This window comes from Fukomys damarensis, unplaced genomic scaffold (genome assembly GCF_012274545.1).
Source record: "Fukomys damarensis isolate Sample0158 unplaced genomic scaffold, DMR_v1.0_HiC HiC_scaffold_20, whole genome shotgun sequence".
Classification (NCBI taxonomy): Eukaryota; Metazoa; Chordata; class Mammalia; order Rodentia; family Bathyergidae; genus Fukomys; species Fukomys damarensis.
Window position 1 is genome coordinate 36,806,575 of NW_022900932.1, and position 24,764 is coordinate 36,831,338.

The 24,764-nt window shown below is 38.0% G+C and overlaps 1 protein-coding gene across 6 annotated transcripts in view; it reads right to left on the reverse strand.

The window, feature by feature from the left end:
- The window catches only part of Sgms1 (sphingomyelin synthase 1), a 287,590-nt gene that overhangs the window by 202,158 nt on the left and 60,668 nt on the right, over positions 1-24,764 (reverse strand). Inside the window, exon 1 of one of the 6 annotated variants that reach the window (XM_010606278.3) lies at positions 3,638-3,694. The exons of the other annotated variants lie outside the window; for them this stretch is intronic. The gene's annotated coding sequence lies outside the window, so the exon portion shown is untranslated. Of the gene's footprint in view, positions 1-3,637; positions 3,695-24,764 lie in introns of those variants that run through there. 6 annotated transcript variants of the gene reach the window in all.

Consider the following 24,764-nt stretch of genomic DNA (forward strand, 5'->3'; position numbering starts at 1 on the left):
GTGTGTGTGTGTGTGTGTGTGTGTGTGTGTGTGTGTGTGTGTGACAGAATTAGTACAAGTGAGGACTAGAGAGCTTTTTCCTTCAGTAAAATTTGTTGTGGCTGGTTTGTAGCTCAGTGGCAGACATGCTTCTGCATGAGGCCCTGAGTGCCATCTCTAGCATGAGGTTTTTGTTAAAATTAGTTTAATTTTTTGCTTTACTTTATCTTTGCAGTACTGAGAATGAATCCAATGGTTCACACACGCTAGGTAAATGTTCTATCACTAAACTAAAGCCCCAGCTCTTTTTATTATTTTTATTTTGAGACAGGGTTTCACTAAGTTGACCAGGCTGACTTTGAATTTGTGATCTTCCTGACTTAGCCTCCTGAGTAGCTGAGATTACAGGCATATTTGGCTTTTTTCTTTACTTCAGTAAGTAACAGTATTAGCTTTAATTTTTCAGCTAGTGACTCCAAAGGTACTTATGAATATTAAATAGTAGTATAGTTGAAAACCCTAAAAAGCCAATCAATAAATATATTTGATAATTTTGTTTTAACTTATAAGTTTAAAAAATGAAATAACATTCCTCTGATCTTTTCTCTAACCTCTTTTAAATCAATTGTCAACATATAATATTTTGCTCTGTCTTCTAAGAATCTTTTTAAAGTTTATTGTTAATGGATACACATGCATGTGTACACAATTTCCTTATATACAGGAAATACTAAATATCAATCCATTATTATAAAAGAGAACATATATAAGTATAAAGAAAATACTAAGCTTAAATTTTAAAAACCTCATAAAATTTGCATATTTGAATATAATTAAATAAAACAGAAGTAGCTAAAAACAAAAAAAAGGAGGTCCAGGGTGTGGCTCAGTGTAGAGTGCTTGCCTCGCATGTATGAGAACCTCAGTTCTAGCCCCAGCACTGCAAAATAAAGTTTTATGTATTATAGAAATGATAAAGTTAAAATTTTTTAAACTAAAAAAGTTGCCCACAAATAGATATAGATATGTGTACATATGTTTTTAAGCCCATAAAAATCTATATACCCTATGTCCATGTGCATACACGTAAATATTATACAAGGGTCTACAAAGATAATCCAACTGAGAGAAAAACAAGTGACTATCTATATGGATGGAAAGGGAGGGGAGGAAAAGAGAACAAAGAGGAGCTTTATCTGTCGCACTTAATTTTTTATGAAATATATTCATCTATCATCTGCATAACTGCAAAGAACAAAATATACTCCCTGACATATTAGAATGCCTTAATAAATGCAAATGGAAATGAACATGGACTTGATGCTATTAATATTCAAAGAAATGTAAATTAAACCAATGAGATTTTTTTCTATTAAATTAGCACTTAAAACGTTCAATGTGATGACAATAAAATGAAATAACTGCTTCAATAGAGGGAAAATGCAATTTATCATTATGAATCTGAAAATGTTCATACTGCTTAACCAGTTTCAGTTTGAATCTATTTGAAGAAATTACTCAGAAATGAGGCCAAAATTTTATGCATCAATGTTTATAACTGTTTGTACTACAAAAATGTAAAATAACCGAACTGTTCATCACAGAAACAGTGTAAGAAATTGTGGGATGTCTATGCGGTAGCATAATATGCAGTCATTAAAATTACTTTCATGCAAAAATGCATAAGATATAATATTAAATGAGGAAAGTAGAATACAAAAATATTATTAGAACTATAAAATATACAAATACATACACATAGAAAAAGAACAGGCAAAAGATACAAAGCAAGCTGGCAAAATGACAGTCATGTTTTCACATCTTATTTACTTTTATATCCATGGCAATTAGAACAGTTTTTAGCTCATTATAGATGAGCAGATATTTCTGAATGAATAATTTTCTCTATGGAAAACAACAAATGTTATCTTGAAAAACGTCTGGTCTTTTTCATTTGTACCCTGGCTGTTCATAAGCAATAGTCAAAAGTGTGTAAGGAGCCTTTCTGTAGCACCACAGTAAGCAAAACTCTTGTTGGAAAGGGTTTGTCCCATCGGTTGGTAGAAAGATCACTTGGGAGGAATGATTTTCCTGTTCTTTTCCACACTTTTACCATTTTGAGTGTGGATGTGACCTTAAAGTTAGCTTCCTGGAAATTGTGAGTGTTCCTGCTCTTCCCTAATCCTTGCTCAGACATTCAGTAAAAATATTTTGAACCCTAGATTCTCCGAATAACTACACGGGAGCTCAACAGATCTCTTCCCTTCTCTATGCAAAAGGAGATCATTAGTCAACTTAACTTTTAATGTTCATCCCATCTGCAAAATTACATGAGTCTACCCATTTATCTATTTCAGACAGAAAATACAAAGGCTACAAATCATTGTTGTTTCACTTATCTTATTTCCCCACATTTCTGACTGGAACCAAATCAGGGTGTAATTAAAGCCACAAAGTGGCAACCAAAAGTTTAATTTCTTATCTGGAATTACCTTGTGACTGATGTGTTCAGCTTTGTTTTACTGGTATCTTTGGGGGAAGAAGTTTAGCTAAAACTTTACTTTTCGAGGATTAATTCCTTTCTGAGATGGGTTTCATTTGATGAAAACAGGTCAACTTCTTTATTCCTGAAGAACTCAATAAAGCTTATTTCTTCACTTCTGGCTAAAGGCTTGTTCTTGGACCCCTTCCTCTCACTAGGTGCTGAGGGGCACTTGAGGGAGCTTTCAAGAGATGAAGGTGGAGTTTGCAGAGAAGGAAGAAGGAAGCCTAAAGTCCAAGAGGAATCTGTCCACCTCTCAGGGTCTGGTTTTGTTTGAAGTGCATCGCCAATGCTGTTGCTTAAGTCAACAAAAGATGTGCTCTCTTCAGATTTCTTGTATCACACGCTTCTATGGCCTTTCCACACACAGAGACTGGCCGCAGCTTTATGAGATTAGCATTCTTTTAAAGGGTCTATGGTATGGATTGTTTTTTTATTGGTTAATCAGAAGCCCAAATAATTTTACTGAAAATCCAATATCACCCTTCTACATTTCTGGTATCAAGTTTGGAGTCCCACAGTGGAATTTAAGAAACCAAGTCTTAACTGGTTGAAGAGTTGCTTCTCTGTTACAGCCACAGCAGAATCACAGCAGCCAGAGGGTGACCCTACAGACATCAGCTGCCCACTTGGGCTCCTGCTCTGAATGTCCAGAGGCCCAGGCACACTTATAACACTGGGTCTCAGGGCCTGTGCAGACAAGGAAAGATGGCGGCTCACAACCACTCTGTTCCCCAAGGCTCCTCTTCCTTCATGTGAGAGCAGATGGCCAGCAGCCAGAGACCCTACATGAAGAACAGGATTCAGGCTGCCTTGCCCTGTTCTTTCCAAGAGGAAATGCGTTGGAAACTCCAACGCCCATTGTTTTATTAATGTTTAAGATACACTTTACACAGCAATATATATTCCCTGAAAGAAATCTCAGGAGGGAGAAGGCACTAACATCCTTATGTATTTCTTGCCAGGCTTTGTCATTTGAGATTTTTTAAACAAAAACATAATCCTAGCCCACATCAATTTTCATAGGTTGCCAATCACTAAGCTAGACATTCAACTCTTATTTTACTATACTCAGCCAGGCCCATTTTCATGTGCATAAGAAACTCCCATACTTACCTGAGTGCTTCCTTTGTATCATTCCAGGTTAAAATGAAGATCTTACAAAGGTCACTTTCTATTCCCATATGAACACTCATTTTTGCCTAAAGAATAAAAATTCTTATGTAAAATTTTTTCATTTAAAAAATATTTTTGTTTTTTTGAGACAGGGTCTCGTTATGGAGTTCAGACTGGCCTTGAACTTGCAGCAACCCTCTTGCCTCAGCCTCCTGAGTGCTGGGATTCCAGGCATGTGCCACCATGCCCAGCAACAAAAGGTATTTTTTCCACAACTAACTAAATTCAGCAGACTGAGGTTAACCTAAATTCAAAAAAATCTTCAAGGAAAAACTTCTTGGGCCTTAAGGTAGATATGGGGACCTTTCTCCTTTATAGACATGCCCCACCCTACATTTTATGTGTTTCCCCTGGAGCTGTGTCATAAGCATAATGTCCCACAGGGTATCTGCTCAGAAATATTATTACAACCATCTCCTCCGAGAAAGACCTGAATTCTAAAGGAGCTGATTCACTGATGCAAAGCTCCATGGCTTCACGGACTAGGCAGGAAACCCAACCTCTGATGGGCACAGTTAGTATCCGAGATATTCTCATGCCTCGTATTCAGCCTCTGTCTGGACAAGAAGGCCAGGCCTAGGATTAGTGGTTGTTCCCAGAGGCAACAATGAGAGATGAGTAAATACTGCATTAGGGAATTTCCTGGGCAGAGTTTCAAAACTGAGCAAATTTAGTTAGTAATACTTTGTTGCATGTGTCACTTAACTATAAGTTTTCTTCCTTTCTACACTTTAATTGACCCAAGTCCTTTTCCCACTCCTGCTACTCAAAGCCCTAACTTCCTTTGTGTTAAGTATCAACTAACTGAGAAGAGGATGTGAGGGACTTAGAACTACCAGAAATGTTTAGATTTTAAGTGTTTAGATTTAGTATTATTCTGATATAAAAGGATTAGACTTATCAAGAATGTTTAAAGTAAAAATTTGACAAGGCATCTTTTAATACATTAGATTGTGTTTTACTTCATGTGTTAAATGGGTGAGTTATAATTTTATATATATGTACTTGAGCAAAATACTGTGAAGTATTAAATCCTTTGGAAAACACTACCTAAAATTCCACCTCTCAAAGATAAGCAAACTGAACATTTTGATTAATGCCTTTAACTCTCCTTACCACATTCATGTGGTTTCTTTATTGAAATGTTTGTCTCATATGTTTTGTTTTTTTTCATGGTACTAAGGATCAAACTTAGGCAACTTGCACTTGCCAAGCAGGCATGGTGCCACTGAGCTACATCCCCAGCCCATCTTGTATGTTTTACTAGAGCATATTTTTCATACATTTTGTCTTATGTCAATGTTCTTGCACAACCTCATTGTCACAGTCACAAAATATTTAATTACACAGGCAAATTATATTTTGGGAGCCAACTAGGTTGCTTCCAATGTTTAATTCAAACAATGCTCATGGTGCTAAACCTCTGAATATATTTCTAAGCATTTCCTTAGAAATTACTCTTTTAAATAAGCTCACGAGTCAAAGGGTCAACACATTATCTCTCATTGGGTCACAAGAGACTTCTTAGGAAAAAATACACCCCGAGTCATGTCAACATTTGCACTTCTCTCCATCTTGGTTGAATTTTCCTGTTGCCTTTGCTGTTAGTTGAATTACTTGGGTTTACAAAATATTCAAATTCTATAGTCTACTGGGCATCTTTAGTTCAAGAAGCTACACTGTTTGATGTCACATCAAAATCCTTTTTTGTTCTTCAATTTTTATCTGTCTTATCCCCAAATGAATGATATAAATGAACAAATGTTCCTGGACTTTTACTGACCTTATTTAATCCTTAGTTCAAATCTTTTTTCTCCCCATAGTTTTTTGGCCCCTGGACTTTCTACAAAAGTTTGGGGAGTTTGGAACATGTGCCTGCAAAACGCAAACCTAACCTACACCAGGGGCAAATACCTGGGATGGTATCTGTAGTGAAGCATCGGGGTTCTTAGTCTATACCCCATTTCATGATGCTAACCCTAATTTACTCAGCATCATCCTGTTTATCTTTGTGAACCACCATATCAGTGGAATGATATGCTGTAGCATTTTGTAAAACACAAGTTATTTCCTGATGGCACTGTAATAAGTGAAAAATTATTCCCTGGGTCATAACTCATGTATAAATTTCACCACTGGGAAGGCTGAAGCTACAAAACAAAGTCCAAGAGGAGTGATACCATCATTGTCAGAGCACAAAAGATAATTTTATCTACTTGTTTATTTTCCCTGTACATAATTAAGCTTGTACTATATCTAATAAGCCATACAGTTTATTATTATTTATTAAATGCCTGGTCTATTATGAAAGAAGCACTGGACAAGACAAAGACAAACCCTAAGAATTACAGCGTTTCTCACTGGAGGGAGGTAACATGAGCATTCCCAACAAGACAATCCAGCGGTTAGCACTGCCTTAAGTAATGACATGTATTTAGTGTCCCACCCCTTCGGGGCATGAAATGCTAATGTACACAACCCAATATCATCATAGCCCTCGCAAATATCCCCATACATTTCTAAGCACCAGAGGAGAGGGGTGATACCACCCCCAAGGAGAACTTCACTTTGTATTTTGTGAGTTTCACCTAACATCCAACAAATGATAGAAAACAATAATAATCTGGAGGTGAAACTGTGAGGTGGAAGCTTTAAGAACCATGAAGGGAGAAAGGAGACCTGAAGGAACAGAAAAACCTCTGATAGGAGTAGGAGGTGGAGACTTGTGAGCTTCCTCAAAAGCCTAGCCCAGTGTTAAGAGTCAGCAATGCTTTCTCATGCATACCCAGCATTTTCCCTGCTTTCAGCTGATTTCCTGAGCTCATACAAAGCACTGAACTCAGTGAGCAGCAAGCACATCCTACACACTTGGTAATGTTAACCATTAAAACACTATTATTGGTCCTGCCCTCCTGCTCAGAGTATGTTTTCTCCCTGCATCCTGGGCACTGGGGGAATTAAGGGCACTGCCAGCCTCTCCTGATGGGGTTCTCCTGAGAACTCAACCACAGCCTCACCATCCACTGAACCAAGGGGATCAGATCCTTGCCTAGTTCTCTTCTGACTGCATCAGAGCTGTTTTCTCTGGAAGGACAGCATGCTTAAGGTCCAGGGAACACAGTGATCCTTTGTTGATTCTCTACATTTCCAGCTGTAAAAGTTACTGATTGTTTTAATTTTAGCCACAATCAATATCATCATCTTTTATTGCACAGTGCTGGCAGGATAGGTTCTCCAATGACATATTTGTACTCAAGTGAGACTGAAAACATCACTGGAGATCCTGTTCAAAATGCATTACTGACCCACTATGCTGTATACTAGGTAGTATAAGGGACTGGTTCTCAAACCTCCGGAGCTGATGTAATGCAAAGTAATGAGTGCAAAATTAGAATTTCCAGGCCTGAAAATCTGAGTCAGTAAGCTGTGAAGGCAGGAAACTGAAATTTAAACACTACCAGGTATTTCTAACATAGGTGATACATATAGGCACAGAGTGATAATAAGTTAAAAACTGGAGGGTCAGGGCCCGGGATTTAGCTCAGTGGTTCTGCCACCTGCCTTGCAAGCACAAGGACCCAAGTTTGATCCCCAGTACCAAGACAAAACAAAACAAAACAACAATTTAGCTCAGTGGTTCTGTGCCTGCCTCACAAGTGCAAGGACCCAAGTTCAAAACCTGGTACAAAAAAACAAAACAAAACAAAACAAACAAACAAAAAAAAACCCTGGCATCTTCTTGGCGTTTTATATTCTATCCCTTGAAATGAATTACTTGAGAGCAAAACAGACATCAAGTAAAGGTCAACTGGAAAAAAGAAATCAACTTAATTCTGAAAGAAAATTAGACCCCCTGATGTAAAAGGCTCAGATGTAGATATGGTAAACCCATGCAATTAAAAGTTGTGTTTACCTATATACAAAACTGACATTTTAGTCCCACAGAAAAGAATGGCTGATCACAAGATTATTATATCAAACCATAATGTAATTATGCATTGTACTTGGAAACCTTTACTTGTTTTTTAGGGTATTTGTTATGGTACTGGGAATCAAACTTGGAACCTTGCACTTGCAAGACAGGTGGCACCACCTCTGAACTAAATCCCCAGCCTTTGTTTTTTAATATTTATTACCTTGTCCTTAGAAAAAAAAAGTGTTTATTTTTATTGGTGGTACAGTGGATTGAACCTAGAGCCTTCATATCCTAGCCCTTTTTATTTTTTTATTTTAAGACAAGGTCTCACTAAATCACCAGATTGCCCAGGTGAGGTTCAAACTTTTGATCTTCCTGCCTCAGCCTCTCAGAATGCTAGGATTACAAGCAAATGCCATCATACCTAGTTAAGAAAGAATGTCTTATCATTTGTCTAAAGGTTAATACAAAAATTTAAACTTCCAAAAGGCTACACTTTTTCCTGCTAGATTAGAAAGGCAAGTAGATTTGAAACCACATGCCAATTCAAGTATTGCAGTTAATCAGAAGACTGCCTAGAGAACAAACCCAGAGGAAGGGTGTAGAAGTAGATGACCTGTGGCAACTGTGCCACACAAATGATAGATATGCCACCTCTCTCCCAGAGTATTTAGCAGCACTCAAACTATTCCCAAATACTACTTTCATTCCTTCACTCAACAATGATGGTCTGCTACATGCCAGATTCTAGGAATATACCAAACACAGAGTGGTGAGTGCTCTTAGGGAATGGTGTAATGCAAGCAGGTGGTTTCTGACCTATGGCCTTACTTGACAAAATGGGTTTCAAGGGGGAACTGAAGAAAGAGTATTAGTCAACAAATTCTGAAAGGGGGAAGTGAATGCATTTTAAGGAAGTAAAACCTAGCCACCCACTGCTAGGTTAGAGGGGTGAAAGAGGTGGGGAAGACTGGGAATGAGCAGGCAACCACAAGGTCACGTGAGACTTTGAGACTGAAATTATGATCTTAATTTAAGGTGGTGGGAAGTTGGGTTCCCAGCAGGAAATACTAGGTATTAGAAGTTTCTTTGTTTTTTGTTTGAGGTTTGGGAGGACACAGGTAAATAACCAGGTTTGTATTTCATAAGAAGGGTAGAAATGAGTCACAATGAATATGCCAAGCAACTGACTGCAGTCACCCCATTAACCAGACTAGGGAGGTGATGGGAGCTGGTGAGAATTGTGTGGATTTAGGCTACTTTCTGGAGGCAGAGTCAACAAGAGATTTGGTTAGGAAAGGAATACAGGACATGACAGAACAGGAGGAGACCAAGATAGCTCTGATTCAGGTGCATAGGACACATTCAACTGGAAACTCTGTAAGAAATACCTGGGGTTGGAGACCTTAGGGAAGGACTCATTAGAAAATATGGTGGTTTCAGACACCAAAAAAGGTAAGATCAAAAACACTTTCTTTATCTTCTGTTTTCCAATTAACTTTTGTCATAATTACATTGCTACATATTAAGACTTAATCCAGTAGAGATGCTATCACGTACACCTGATTTTCTAAATTCCAGCACTCCTTACAATTTTTTCTCACACAATTTAATTCAGACAAACATAAAATTCCTACTAATGAAAGTATTTCTTAAAGAGCACTGTAGTTTCCCGCCCTGTTAGGAGCTGTACATCAACACAATTTCATCTCTTTAAAGATTTAATATTTTAGTGTACCTTGACATTCTCAGGTGGGGCATCCAGACCTCCAACTACATAAGGACCTCAAAACTCTCTCCCAGGTAGGTCCCTCAGCAGTGTAAACAGTGAATGTCTGCTCAGCTTGCTGTCACCTTGCTAAACTGAAGTATGCAGACAGCTGCTGTGAACTGGGCAAGACCGGAGATGGGGCCAAGATCCTTGAAAATGGAAAGAATAAACAGCACCCAGTCTGGGCAATATTGTGGGAAAGGGGCTTGTTTCAAATCATTCAAGAGAACCAGGATGGAACTTCCAGAAGTAACAACTAGAATCAAACAATAGGGCTCACTCACCTACAAAAAGAAACTTCATTCCTGAAGCTGAAGTTTTCTTTTCTGATAAAATATTAATCGTCTAAGAATAAGGCATGAGAATGCCTGGCCATTACTTTTACCTGGAGGAGTTTCTGGTTCTTTTCTGCCAACAGGTTCTAATGAGGTAAGGTCAAGATCCTGGTGGTGAGAGGTAAACAGGCTGTGTGTTCCACACCTTTGCCTAAAATCATGGTGGCAGTAACCGTTACCTTTTCCTATGAAAATCCTCTTGCCACCACCACTAATACCAGATTTTCAACCCACAGGTTTGAAGTTCTGGCATTCAAATTAGACTTTCTCATAGGAAAGAAAGCTGACTTCCACTTTTCATTCTTCAAAGAGCTGTATGGCATAAAAGGGAGATATGAAAACAAAAATTTCCAAGGTTTTTTTTGTTTGTTTTTTAAAGTAGCCCGAAGTTCTTTTACAAGTCACCAAATAAATATTTTTTAAAGTTCAAAAACAATTGTGCATGTGTGTATTTATAAATCACTGCTTTGAAGGGCTTCCCCTCGCTTAACTCTTAGACATTTTTTAAAGAACTGATTATGACATATCTTATAGACATGAAAGAAAAACTAGAATGTTTGTGATACCACCAATCTGGGTTTAAAGCAAAAAATATATATACAGGTCCATAAAAAAGTAGTTAAGAAAGTTATAATTTACAAATAACTTGAGTCAGAGTAAAAGCATTAAAAATAAAAAGTAAAATGGCATAAAGAATAGTCTGTGGGAAAAATGGAGAAGATATACATGTATAATTTATATATTTTTATAAATATTGCCTGTGAAATATATATGACAATGATATACTACCTGTTATTCAGGAAGTCCCAATTTTTTGTTTGATTTTTGTTTTTCAACAACCAGTCATGAAGGTTTTTTGATTATGTAATGTAAATGCCAAGTACAAAAAAATACACACACACAAAGGAAAGTTTTCTGTATTCTCCCAACCTGTTTTGTTTTTAAATATATACTTACCTTCTTCTCAAAATAAGAGCATGCTATCACTGTTCAGACTTGGACATGTGTACACAAACACACATACAGCATCAATATGATCACATCTGCCACAATCCAGACCATCAAGGGAAAAAGTAACCAAACTATCTTGGAAACCAAATACTGACTTTCTGCAAAGCAGTGAAGTGTCAAGAAAAACTTAGATTTTTTTTCATTACAATAGGCTCAGCTGGGAAAAAAATTAGTCTGCAGCAAGGCTGACGACTCTGCTGTGAATGAGTGAAGTATGTGGCTGTTTTTCCCTTCACTTGGAACTCTGGAAAGAAAAGACACAGCAGGGTGAGAAGGCAGAGCACTTTGACTCATTCACAGAGCAGGTTTGGAGGTTGAAGTCAATGCAAGAAGCTCAGGTGAGGAGATAAACATGTTATCTGTAAACATGTATATACACACACAACAAGTACATGTTAACATACACACATAGCTAATTGCAAAATGCCATCACTGTAAGGAATTGAGTTAAAAAAACACACACACACTCAAATCTGTGAGTAAGGCAGAAAATTACCACACTGATTTACAGCAGAGGGGATTCTACAGGAATTGTGGCCAGGACACAAGCAAACACCTGCAATAAAGAATGGCTCCTGTACCACCAACAGAGGAGGCAGAGGAGATAATGGGGATTGCGGGCCAAAATAACCATGCCTGCAGCAGTTGCTTCCAGACCCAAAATACTCTGCATGTTAAAACCAAAACATTGGGGCTGGGGATTTAGCACCTGCCTCACAAGCTCAAGGACTGGAGTTCGATCCCTGGTACAAAAAAAAATAAGTAAGCAAAACCAAAATATCAATTTAATTTGGCCCAATGATCTTGCCTGTAAAAAATATTAAGGGTAAATTTTTAAACCAAAACACTTTTCCACTTCAGTTCATTCCATATGTCTTTGGGGTGGGGGAGAAAAATTCACATTTACATTCTTTCAAGTGATAGAAAACTAGCCACGAGGGGACATTTAAAGAATGGAGTCATACAGCCCAGAAGGCATCTGTCCGCAAGACAACCCCAATGTCCTACATGAGTGGCACTACAAAAGTACTTACTTTCCAAGAGGGACCATCATTGGCAAGAAAACATTCTGAGAAACAGGGCTTGAATGTATATGTTCTGATACATTTATTTCTTAAATATGTATAAATTCACATATAATGACATAACTTATATGAGTGCTATAAAACATTAAGTAACAAGATACTTAATGCTAGGAATTGTGTTAGTTACTTTATGAATTAACTCATCTAATCCTCCCAATTCCTCCAAACAATTTTTATTGTTCCCATTTCACATAGGAGGATACTGAGTCCCAGAAAAGTAAAGTAAGATGTCCAAGCCACACACAGAGAAGCACAGAAATGGCTCTTACAAACACTATCACAAAGAGGAAGACAGAGCTAGGGATTTAGCTCAGTGGTGCAGCTCTGAAGCGCAAGGTCCCAAGTTCAATCCCCAGTACCAAACAAAAAAGGAAGCCAAAGCACTAAACAAAGTACTTCTACACACACACACACACACACACACACAGGCTGTATTAACCATAGCACAATCTTGCTTCAGCAAAAGCAAACAGGTTTAGAGCCTCTTAGCTACAGTTGCCCTTGCTTCTACCTCTAGATGGCTTTTTCAGCTGCAGCTAAGTGTTTACTTTTTGCTCACATTCCATTTTTTTCCTTAATAGAAATGAGACTTTTTTTTTTTTTTTTGAGACAGGGTTACCCTATGTATTCCAGGTTGGCCTTGATCTCATGATCCTCCTGGCTCACTTCCCAAATGTTAGGATTACAGGTAAGCGCTGCCGTATCTGACTTAATAGAAAATGTAAATCAAAAGATTTTACTAAAAGATAAAACAGACAACATATGAAGTGTAACAGAAGATGGGGCATGGCAAAGCTAGCTGGGAAAATGAGTGGGCACTGTCAATTACAAGATCCCAAGCCAACACCAGAATCCTGCATGTAGAACTTTGTGAGCTCCCACAAATGTGGACAGCATAAAAGAAACCCAGACACCCAGAGAAGCTCACTATGGTGAGTTCCCATGATAGCCCATGCTATTTCCCTGGTGCAGCATATAATTTTATTTTTGCTTTTACCTTTTCTCTTGTTCTCCCTAAGTTTCCTCTGCAGAACTGGTTTCTCCCATAACCATTCACCCCACACTTTTCAAATAAACTTTTGACACTATTTTTGGCTTGTCTCATCGAATTCTTTGTTGGAGGCAAAAAGGACCTGGAATACTTTTGATGGGTGAAGCATTTCTAAAGGAACTACCCAATAACATAACTGCAAATTCCAAGAGAAGAAACACCCAAACAGGTCCTCTGCACAACAGTCAACTAGAATGCAACTTGGCAATTTTAAAGGGCAAAATATTTGTAGATGTGAAGAAATCAGGAAAGAAAAAGCATTAAGTAAGGTTATGCTGTGTTGGGGACTGCTCATAGCAACCATCCTATGAACTCCAGGACAATACTCCAAGAATCTAGGGGTCAGGATCACCATAACACCCTTCTCCCCAGTGCTGGGAAGGAGTGTTTGCCACTCACTTCCATTTATGGGTTCACCTATGAAACACCCTTCATCTTTAACTTGTAATGAGTAAATTCACTTAAATTATTCATAGTTTCTCTGTGAAAGAGAAACAAGAGCAACAAAATAAACACAACCCCGGGTGGCTACTACATCTTTAGGGAGAAGGGAGTAACATATATACAAGGGAAATGTAAGAGAAAGGGACACAGCTAATGTTAAGGAATATAAAGTAGGTGTCTCACTGAACCACATGCCGATCACTACTATCCTGTCTCAACAGGGGAAACTTCATAACATTGAAGGGGATGGCAGGGCCCCTTACCCAGTGCCCTTCAGATGGTATTCCTCACATCAGAGGAACACCAGCCAGTGACTGACCTCAACAGCACTTCCACAAGTCTCCTCTTGGGTTTTCATACACTGAGTTCAAAAAGAGGTGCTAGCAATTCTGTTGGTGGAACAACATGGGAGGGGCCCAAATGATCTCTTTTCTTTTGGTTTTGCTTCAGCAAGTTTTCTTGCTAATAGCACCCACATCCACAAACATAAGGAAACAGCCACTAAGTAAAATTCATGGAGATGGAATTCTAGACAGCATTCCAGGGGATCTTGCTTAGAACTCATGGCGTTTGCTTTTCATACCTTATACTTAGAGAAATAGATATATTCATTCTCTTTTTACAGATTTAAAAAGTAACCTGGAATTTCTCTTAAAGAAATGCTTCCACCAAAAAATGGGTTATTGTTCATAAATGAGCCCAACTTTACAAGAATAAGCCAGTGGACACACAAACCTGGCTGCTTCATTTTATTTAATACATTTACTCTTGCTTAAAGAAGACTCATGTGGAAACAAAGCACGAAGAAGTTATTCTACATTTTTCTCTGAATCAAAATGCACAAATCACAACACTGTGGCTTGCCAGATTCCAAAAAAAGAAGTGAGAATCCATTCCAGAGTCAGTAGCTTGATTGAAAATAATTTTAGGAGTTTAAAAAAAAATGATGTTTCATTGTTCAGGTCATTCTAGGCATGGTGGTGCAGATCTGTAATCCCACCTACTCAGGAGGATCCCAAGTTCAAGGCCAGCCTGGGCAACTTCAAGATTCTGTCTCAAAATAAAATTTCATAAAGAGCCAGGAATGTAGCTCACTGCCTCGCACTTACCTAGCATGCACAAGGCTCAGGATTCAATTTGCAGAACCTTAAATTCAGGTGATATCACTATGTTATGGTTTCTAAATGTCCTCCAAGAGTTTCATGCACTCATAGGCAGGGCTTTTGAAAGGCGACTGCATTATAGGGACATCATGGCTGCTTTGCTGTTGTTAGAAGGTAAGGTCTAGTCATCTGAAGAGGCAGGTCGCGGGGGGTAAGACCTACACCCTCCCTGCTCCATCTTTCACTCTCTGCTTCCTGTCTGCCATGAGGGGAGCAGCTTTTTTCTGCCAGGCCCTTCCACCTTGTTACTTCTGCCTGGAGCAAAAGTTTATAAAGTATGCATCCTCCCAGTTATATAAAAGTAGTAAAAGTTTAAAATGCCAGGAGCCAATGTAAAACAATGAAGAATTTTACTCCATACAAGTAAGGCTCAATGATAGTCCCTCTCTGCCATCAATTATTTCAGAAGTAACAGTTATTAAAAGCCCCCCATAAAACCATCATCCAAAGAGGATGAAGCAGAAGTAATTTTGAATCTGACTGGAAACAACCATACAAATCAAAGTAAAAATTCAGGCTCCAAGTCAGTATAGTTGTATATACCTATAACCCCAGCACTCTGGGAAGCTGAGGCAGGAAGATCACAAATTTGAGCCCAGACTAGACAACTGGTCTCAAAGTAAAAAAATAAATAAATAAAATAAAATAAAATAAAAGGTTAGGAATGCCATGGGTTCAATCCACAGAACTGAAAAGAAAAAAAAAGAATGCTCCATTTATTTGGACTATGTGACTTTCTAAGCTGGGCAAAGTCCAAGTTTACCTTTCAATCTTCTTCAAGGAAAGGAGACTACACAAATTAGTAAATACAACTAGACAGAGCAAACATATTAAAACACTGTTGAGTTTGTTTGTGAGTAAACAGATGGCTTAGCCACTAATTCCTCTCTTTTATTCCTGACTCTTAACCTAATATATGCAGAAATCCTTGGTGGGCAAATAATGGTCTTTTATGCCCTGCCCTTCCTTGCCATTCCTCCAGGCACTCATTTCTACATTTTCCAAGGAAGCAACTGAAAGTTCTAATCCCCCCATTCTGCTTGGGGCAGTAAAACTAATCATCCTAAAGCACCGCTTTCATAAGCCCTCAATATGCTTCTCCTGCCAAATGATCAAAATGCCTTGGTCTGGTTCTCAAGGCCAATACATCTGGTCCCCATCTTATCTCTTAATGTCATTCCTTCCTGATTCAACTCTCCTTTCAGACTCCTGACCCATCTCTGACTCAACACTGACTTACGAAGGCACATTTAATCATACTCCAGCCTGGAATGTCAAAATACCAAACTATTCATATGCCACCTACTCCTAATCCCTCCTCAGTCTTCTCTTACAACTTTTATTTCTGCTCAACCCCTTCAAGCTCTCCAGAGAATTGGTTCTAGAGCTGGAGCACAGCAATTATTAAAACTCACACATGTACACACACACCTGTGTACACACCTAACAATGGAGGTGTCCTGAATAAAACTGAAGCTGCCTCAATGAACTCCCAATAACCAAAGCTGGAATACCCAGGCAATAAATAAATAATGTCTTTTGGATTATAACCCAAAGCACAAATTAAATACCCATGAATCCATACTGGTATGTATTAATGCTTCAATAAACAAATAGGGAAAAAATATACAAAGTTCTAAGGAGAAGAATTCAAAGTAAGTTTTGTAGATCCCCAACCAGAAGGAGATGAAGCTGAAAAGGGAGGGAAAAGGTAACTTGACAGATGACAGATGTGACATCACTCTCTGAGCTGATACAGGTCAGTATCAACAGGGATGAGTCACATTGCAACATGTCCTCTAGATACAGTATAATGAAAATTGGGATTGGTCTGATGTTTTTCTTATGATTAACTTGAGGATATAGCTCTTTGTAAGATCACAGAAATGAAATATCGTTTTCATCAATCTGTATCTAACAATACACCTGACTGGTATTCTTCAAAACGTCAATGCCATCAAAAACAAAGAGTGTCTGAGAAACAGTCATAATCTAAGAGTCTAAAGAGACATGGGAACTGAAAGTAATATGGCAGGCTAGATGGAGTCCTGGAGCAGAAAAGGGCCATTGGTAAAAACTGAGGAAAGCGGAAGAAAAGATGACTTGCATTAATAATAATGTATCAATATTGGATCATAAGTTGTGACAATTGTACTATTCTAACTTAAGATGTTAACAGGAGACGATCCTAGAATATAGTACATTCTATGCTCACATGTCCACAACATCTCTTCTGATCCCTTCCCTATACTTCCTGCTGCTACTGCCTTAGTCCTTGTATTCTCCGAGGCAATGATCCAATAAAAGTTTATTCACAAAAATAGGTAAGCACTAGATTGGGCTCATGGGTTAGGGCATGCCAATCTTTGGCCTACAAAAATCAAACCCAAACTCCTTGACAAGAGTGACATTCAAGACACAGTCCACATCACCCTCTACCTTCTCTTGAGAGGAGCCCTCTTTCATTTGGCTAATTTATTCTATCCCACACGGATACCCACCACTTGTGTGAGCAGCCCTTTCTGTGTGAAGTTCCTTTAAATCATTCTATGTCAGAAGAACTCCTCCCTGATCACAACTCAAAGTATATCTCAAGTATATTGCAGCTCACTTGGCACCATATTAGCTCTTAAAATCATCACACATTATCATTTAATTTTGTATATTTGCCTTGGTTTTTAAGTCATTATACAACAAAAGAGTCAGCACACATTCAGTGCCTTCAAAACAATAACAGGTAACAATTCAACTAGTGCATCCTACAGTGTGTTCTAAGCATCTCATGAAATGTAAATAGGTATGTCCTTTAAAAAGAAGTGTGACATAATCTAAGTCTGAGGCATTCTGGGTTGACACGGTTAGATTAAGCAGGTTTTTTTGCTACAGAAATTCTTAAATCTTTCATTGGGCATTGTGAATCTCCTTTGAGATAGATATATTACACAAGAATCCTCAGATCTATTTGATCATGGAATTCTTTCACATTTTTACCATTTGTGACCTGTGAAATGGGACTGCTGAGATTAAGCACGCAGCTACACTATAAAGCAGACTATTTGCCATAGCAGTAGGCTGAATAATGTCCTCTCAAAAGATACCAATGTCCTAATTCCTTCAATTAACTTGCATGGCAAAGAAAAAAAAATATTTCACAGAGGTGATTAGGTTTAAGACCTTGAGATGGGGAGATACCCTGGTGAGCTCTAAATGTACTCAAAGGTATACCTCTAGGAGGAAGGCAGTAAATGCCTGACACCAAATAGAAGGCACTGTGTCCACAAAGGCAGAGGCTGGAGAGGGTAGCCACAAGACAAGGAATGCTGCCAGCCACCATAAACTGAAAGAAGACAACGCAGATTTTCTTCTACAACCTGACAGTCCTGTCAACACCTTGATGTTGGGCCAGTGAAACTGATTTCAGACTTCTTACCTCCAAAATCTCATAAAATTAAGTTCATGTTGTCACCAAGTTAGTGGTAATTTGTTATAACAGCCACAATAAGCAAACAGAACCACGGTGCTGTGAATCATGCCCATATTAAATACTCTTTTAAAAAGCCAAATTACCCTTGTCCACAGAAAGGTTACAGCCTTGGTTAATGAGGTTCAGTCATCCATTTGCAGTGAAAAATGTGATGACTAACAATCTAGATCTGGATTGAGACACCTGTCTTCAAAAGTCACACCTTTAACCTTTAAAAGGGGTATAGCGATGGTCAAGGTGTTTGCCCTCTTTGTAATTCAATTGCCTCATCTCAAAATGGGATGATATTTGTATATTTGCTTTGTGGATTAGATGAGCTCATGTATAAAAAACACTTAATTATAGAGGTACAATAATTGAAGATTCAATAAATGTAAACTAGTATGAACTGCTACTTATGGAAAGAAATTCTAACATGTGAATTTGAATAGCAGCATTACTGGTTTAAGAGTCTAGCAGAGAAAATCTGAATTTGATAAATAAAAGGCAGTATTCATATTTTTAAAAAGTTTTATAGTCACACATTAAACCATTACATAAGGTTCCTGTATTTTCTGCATATAATTTTTAACTACCATCACTCATCTAATTTTATCATGTAGTTAGAAATTCTGTGCTGTGATATAGATGTTCAAATTCAAGCCATTTTGACATGTGCAAGTTGGCAACAGTACTGGTATCAAAGCGTGTAGTTGTGTCCTCTGTTACATAACCTGTGTAGTAATCAAATCCCTGACCAAGAGAGGCTTCCTCAGGAGTGGCGTCATTATTTCCCTTAACACAGACAACCTGTGACGTGAGTTTAAGGGCTTTTTGTGAACTATGACACTGTAATTTGTGTAAGCATCTTCAAAGGGGTGGCAAATCTATGTTTATTTACTAATTCTGATCAGAAAAATAAGTCAGGAAAATTGATGGTATTCATTAGATTTTAACTGAATGGAGCAATTCCTTCGAATTACAATTGCACAGTAAGGATAAAATACTAACTTAATGTGTATTCATTTTAAATTGTTATATATTTTTAAATTGCCAAGAAAAATAAACTGTTTTGTATATTTGAAGCTTTTTCCAACAGTTTTTGTCTTTAGAGTCTTAATGTGAAACTTAACCCTTACCAAAAGCAGAAGTTGGCAAAAGCAGCATTCTAGCAGAAATATTTTTTTTAATGAATGATAGCCTAAAACTTAATATTTTTATAAAATATTATATTGTTTTGTGGATAATTGAAATAAAAATTCTCTTTAGGGAAAAAAAAAGAACATTATGGAAAGTTCCTCTTGTGGCTCAAGAGAGTAAATATGTATGTTCTCTGGGACCCTAGTAAGGTAGGATAGGCTATTATGTTAGTTACTTTCCACATTGCTGAGACAAAACACATGACACTCAAAGTTTAAGGAAGAAGGTTTGTTTAGCTCACAGTCTATAGAGGTTTCAGTCGATATTTGGCTGGCTCCAAGGTAGGGTGGCACATGGCAGAGGGGCAACAGTTCTTGGTGGCAGAAGATAGCAAAAGCAACAGGGAAAACTTAGCAACTTCTTTCCGCCCCTTTTATCTTATCCAGACTACCAGGATTAGGGCAGTGCCAAACCAATTCGTGTGCTGGTTTAGTAATCACACATACTTAATTCCAGCATCACACTCTAGATTCAGCCACCTCTGAAAAAGGCACCTAAAACCACATGAGGTGTTGGGGAGACATCTAGACCCAAAGCATAGCAGCTATGAAGACTTGTATTTGCATAAGATAACAACAGATACTACAAGAAAAATGATCCTACACAGCAGAATGGAGCTAAGAAACTCTAACAAAGATGAGCAAAGACCACGCCAAGTCCTTGGGGAAATCCTGAGTAGACACAGCAACCACCAACAGAATAAGAGACAATAGATAGACAGCAATCTGCCTCCCTTCAGCAAGAGTCATGGCCACAAGTGAACAGGTTATAAAAGATGAGACTGAAAGTGGAACATCAACATAGCCAACAAATGTTCCACCCTATCCCACTCTTAAATACTGATCAAAGTTAGCTTGATACTATTCAGAGTAACAAAACTGCAATAGCAAAGGCCAGGAAGAGGCCAGGCAGAACTCAGCTCTAGCCCTAAAAGAACCTGAAAGGTTCTTTGAATCATTCCTGATGTCTGCAGAGAAAGCACAGACTTAGAATGAAGTACAGAGAGCAGGGGTCCGAAATGGTAGCTGATGACGACTCAGATTCTCTACACTGATTACTACACCCCTAGCTCTCCTTTCCCAGACAACTGAGGGGTTATAGAGACTCAAGTTACACTAAAAAGTCATTGTAAAAATAAGTTCAATTAAGGGGCTGTGAAAGAAAACACAAATAAGCCAGACTTGGGCCACATTTAAGAAACGGATAACCCTTGTTTGGCAGTGACAAGTAGCTGAAGACTCATGTCAGTAAACGCACACAGAAAGCTGTTCTGGTCAGTCAGAGGAAGATCATCCTGATGTATACCAAAAATCTTACTGAGTCTAGTTCAGAAAAGCAAGCCCAAGTAATGAAAATATGTTAATGATGTTTAAGAAGCACTTCCTTTAAATTTTCATTTTAATACAGAAGAATAAATGCAAATGCCAATAGAGCCAGACATGGTAAGCCAGTGGTTGTTGCTGGCAGCTACGAAAAGCCAGAGGGAGCACAGCCAATCCAAAGGACAGCTATCTTCAGCTTGTTCCAACTGCCACCAAGGGAGATTCAGGTGAGGACCAGGCTGCAGTTGCCCCAATGCAGCCGCCTGAGATGGCTCAAAGGGCTGCCCCCAGCACCACTTTCTTTTTTTTTTTCCCAAGTAATTTTATTGCCTTTGTAAATATAAATAAAATTCAAAATTATTTTGAACATAAAAGCTACAACTATAAAACTTCTAGAATAAATCTGAGGAGGGAAGAAAGCTCCATAACATTGGTATTAGTAATAATTTCTGGATTGACACCAAAAGTGCAATGAACAAAAGCAAAATAAACATCTGAGAAATATTTAAATGTTTCTTGAAGTGTAAAGGAAACAATCAACTAAATGAAAAGGTAGCCCATAGAATAAGAGAAAAAAATATACATACACATATATATTATATAAAGAATAACCCCATACGATGATAAGCAGGTAATATTAAAGGTATATGTGAAACTCATAAACTCCATCAACAAAAAATAAATTACCTGATGAAAATATGAGCAAAACATTTGTGTACTATGAGTTTATTCACACCAGAGAAACTATTCAGTATTTACACATGTGTGACTTATTTATTTCACTTTCTAGAGGACTAAAGAACCACTTACTAAAATGGCTTTTCTTTCAAAATTTTAAAAGTCACACGAGTGGATAAAATTCAAGTTCCAAAGGATACAAGAAGTAGATGTCTTTCCCTTCTTCGTCCCACAACTGCTAACAGATTACATCATGACCAAGTCTTCTTTCTCAAGATACACACAATATTCTACAAATTGCTTTTTCACTCAATATGTCATGGACTTCCTTCCATGTCAGTACACTCAGATCTCCTGTATTCATTTTCCTAATTACAGAGTTATAACACAGCCTTTCAATATTGGGAGATGACCAACAGCCTCTGGGCCAACCCCCTTCACTTAGATGCAGTTCCCAAAGGTCTGGGACACCTCTAACTACACAGCAAAGAAACCAGAGCCTGCCAGCATGGAGCCACACCAGTAGGTGTCACTAACACCATGCTTTCCAATGGACTCGGAGCCACCCACGTTGTAAGTGAGAAGCAGGAAGGGAGACAAACCTACCTTAGAGCAAGTTAAAGAACTGTAATCATTAGAAACCTCACACACATCAACTTTGACTTTTTTAGAATGATTCTAGGTATTTGCTAAATTCACCCAAGCCCTGGATATCTGCTAAATTTACCCAAATTAGAACTCACTGAGTAATATTCTACCTGTTTCTAAAACACACTTGAGATGTAGTCTACTCCAATTGTAATGAATTTCACCATTTTCCTGGTTTGAGGCCTTAACAGGACAGTACCTAACTCACATATAAGCTGCTTATGCCAGTTAGCCAGAGGATATCAGTTATGTGGCAGTGTGAGTAAATCCAGAAGTGCAGTACTGAAATTAAAATGCAGGTGAAGCCTGTGTTTCAAAGACCACACCCTTTATAAGAAACATTTATTAAAAGGAAGAAATATATGGGCCAGGATTTACCTCAGTATTGCCACTGCCTGCCTTGCAAGCGCAAGGTCCCAAGTTCCCAAGTTCGATCCCCATACCAAAAAAAAAGAACAAGAAATATAAACTTCATATTTAAAATGTTTAAATTCTGTTAGGGACTCAATGCACTGAAAAGCTAATTATGTATTCAGCATTCAGCAACTCCAGTTTAGTTTCCAGATACAGAAAAATCTATCTAAAGATATAAACTCCCTGGTGGCCAAACCCCACCTGTGTGGTTAGCTGTTAAAACACTTTAGGAAACTTGACCTCCAATTAAAATCAGCATTTCAACAAGGGTTACCTAGGGCCTTTGAGAAACATTTCAGATAAACACAAATTTCAGAAATGTCAGTCTTTTATTAATACATATAATTTACTTTATAAAATAAATGCTTAGTCTTTTCCCAGAATTCTTTATCTTAGCTGAATGGAAAGAACATCTGCCTCATTGCCAAGCTACAAACAAAAATATTCCAGACTGGGCCTTTCTTCCCTCTCCATTACCAAATGAGATCCAGCACTACACTTAGCCACCCTGTGTCTTGACTACAACCCCCTGGTCTCCATTTTCACCAAATCCCAGAAGTCCATGGCAATAGCATCCCACACATTGCAGATACTGGTCTGGCCCTGTCCCATCTGTTCCTTACAAAACTGCCTCAATAAACTCATTCATTCACTCATTTAACAAACTTTTACAGTTCTCCAGCACTATGCAACTGGCACTGTACTAGACAACAAGATAAAGCAGTGTGAACAATCAAGTCTCTGCCATAAGAACCACCATGGAAACAGTGCCATGGAGAAAAACCAGGTAGGAGCCAGGGAGTTAAACTAGCCACAAAAGCAATCACATACAAGATATCCAGCTGAGCTGCTTAGGAAAGAAGAGAAAGAGAAAACATTAACTATTGCTATTATCTCGGCCTAATCTCTGAATATTAGATATAACCCAGAATTAAACCCATTATACTGGTAGGGAAATTAAACCTTGAAAGAAATTGAATAACTTATCCAAGTGCACACAGGTCTGTATAAGTGAAAACTGCCAACCTACACTCACTACCTCTTATAAAGAGAGTTTTAGCAAGTTTTCTCAGAAGGCTGAGTATGTCCACAGTATGCAAGAAGTATTTTCACCAGCAGACAGGAAATAAGAGATGCATAGTGAGATGCAAGAAGATGCCTGCAGCTTGGAGCAGATGTTTACCACACGTGCAGGGGCAAAATGTATACTGTCTATGTTCCATCATTTATAAGTTTTAAAAATCAAAGGCTATTTATTCCCAAGTAAAACTATAGAGAATATTAATTCAATTATATAGACAGGAGAAAACATCTGATCTTTCCTCCTCAAATACATAAATGTCTATTAGGATGGAAGAAAGAAACAAAGCTGGTACAAACAGTTCAACAGGATTGTTGTTTCTTAGTAAGAAGTTTCACTATTTTGTTACATATATGAACATATTTATATATTTGAATATGTTTTTTGGGTTTTGTTTGGTTTTTTTTTTTTTTTTTTGGTTTTTTGAGACAGGGTCTCACTATGTACTTGAGACTGACCTGGAACTCACTATGTAGTCCAGGCTGGTCTCGAACTCACAGCGATCCTCCTGCCTCAGCCTCCCGAGTGCTGGGATTACAGGCGTGCACCACCATGCTCAGCTTATATATTCAAATATGTACAAATATGTGCATGTATTGTGGATTTTTATTTGCTCACTCTAACAATATAAATGCCAGGTATTAGTGCCAGGTACTGAGGACAGACTCTTGCCAATGACAAGTGTAAGTCAAATTAATGGGTAAGAGAAGGCTTCCCTGTGCATTTCTAGTGGCTCACCCTGTTGGTTTAAAAAAAAAAAAAAACTGACAGCAAAGATCATACCAAAATCAAACCTAATACCCTAGTAATTCTAGTCCCCACTTATCATATAATCATCACAGTAAATTCTTTCTTTCTTTTCTCTTTTTTACAGTCCAGTAAAACCCAGGGTCTCACACATGCTAGGCAAGTGTTATAACCCTAAGCAGCATTCTCAGACTTTATTTTGTAACAAGTTACTGTTAAATTGCCTAGGCTAGCCTTGAATTTTCCAATCCTCTTGCCTCAGCCTCCCCAGGTAGGCACGTACCGCTGTGCCTGGCTCTTTCAATCTTTATACTTTTTCTTTTTTTTCCATCCGGCTATGATCTTAGCCCACATATATATCTGGGTTTGGGTATTCTGCCACGTAGTTCTTCAACAGTCATTTTTAAAGGTTGTATTACTCAGCAAAGGACCATAATCAATGGAAAAGAAAAGACCTGCTGTGTCTATCATTTTATGTTAAGTCATACGCTATTATTCACAAACAATCTCTGAACATTGAGGCTAAGCAGAGCTTCAAAAATGTTAGTGCTTATATTAGGTAGATATACATTTTTAAATTCATCGTTTAAAAACCAGCTAAGTGGTACAGTTGATAGAAACAAAGAGTAGGAGTTAGGACACCTGGTTTCTGAACTTTGAACTAGTTTTATGACCTTAAGTAAACCATACTGTGTGCAGGTCTGTTTTCAACTGTTATACAGTATGTGAGTATCTGCA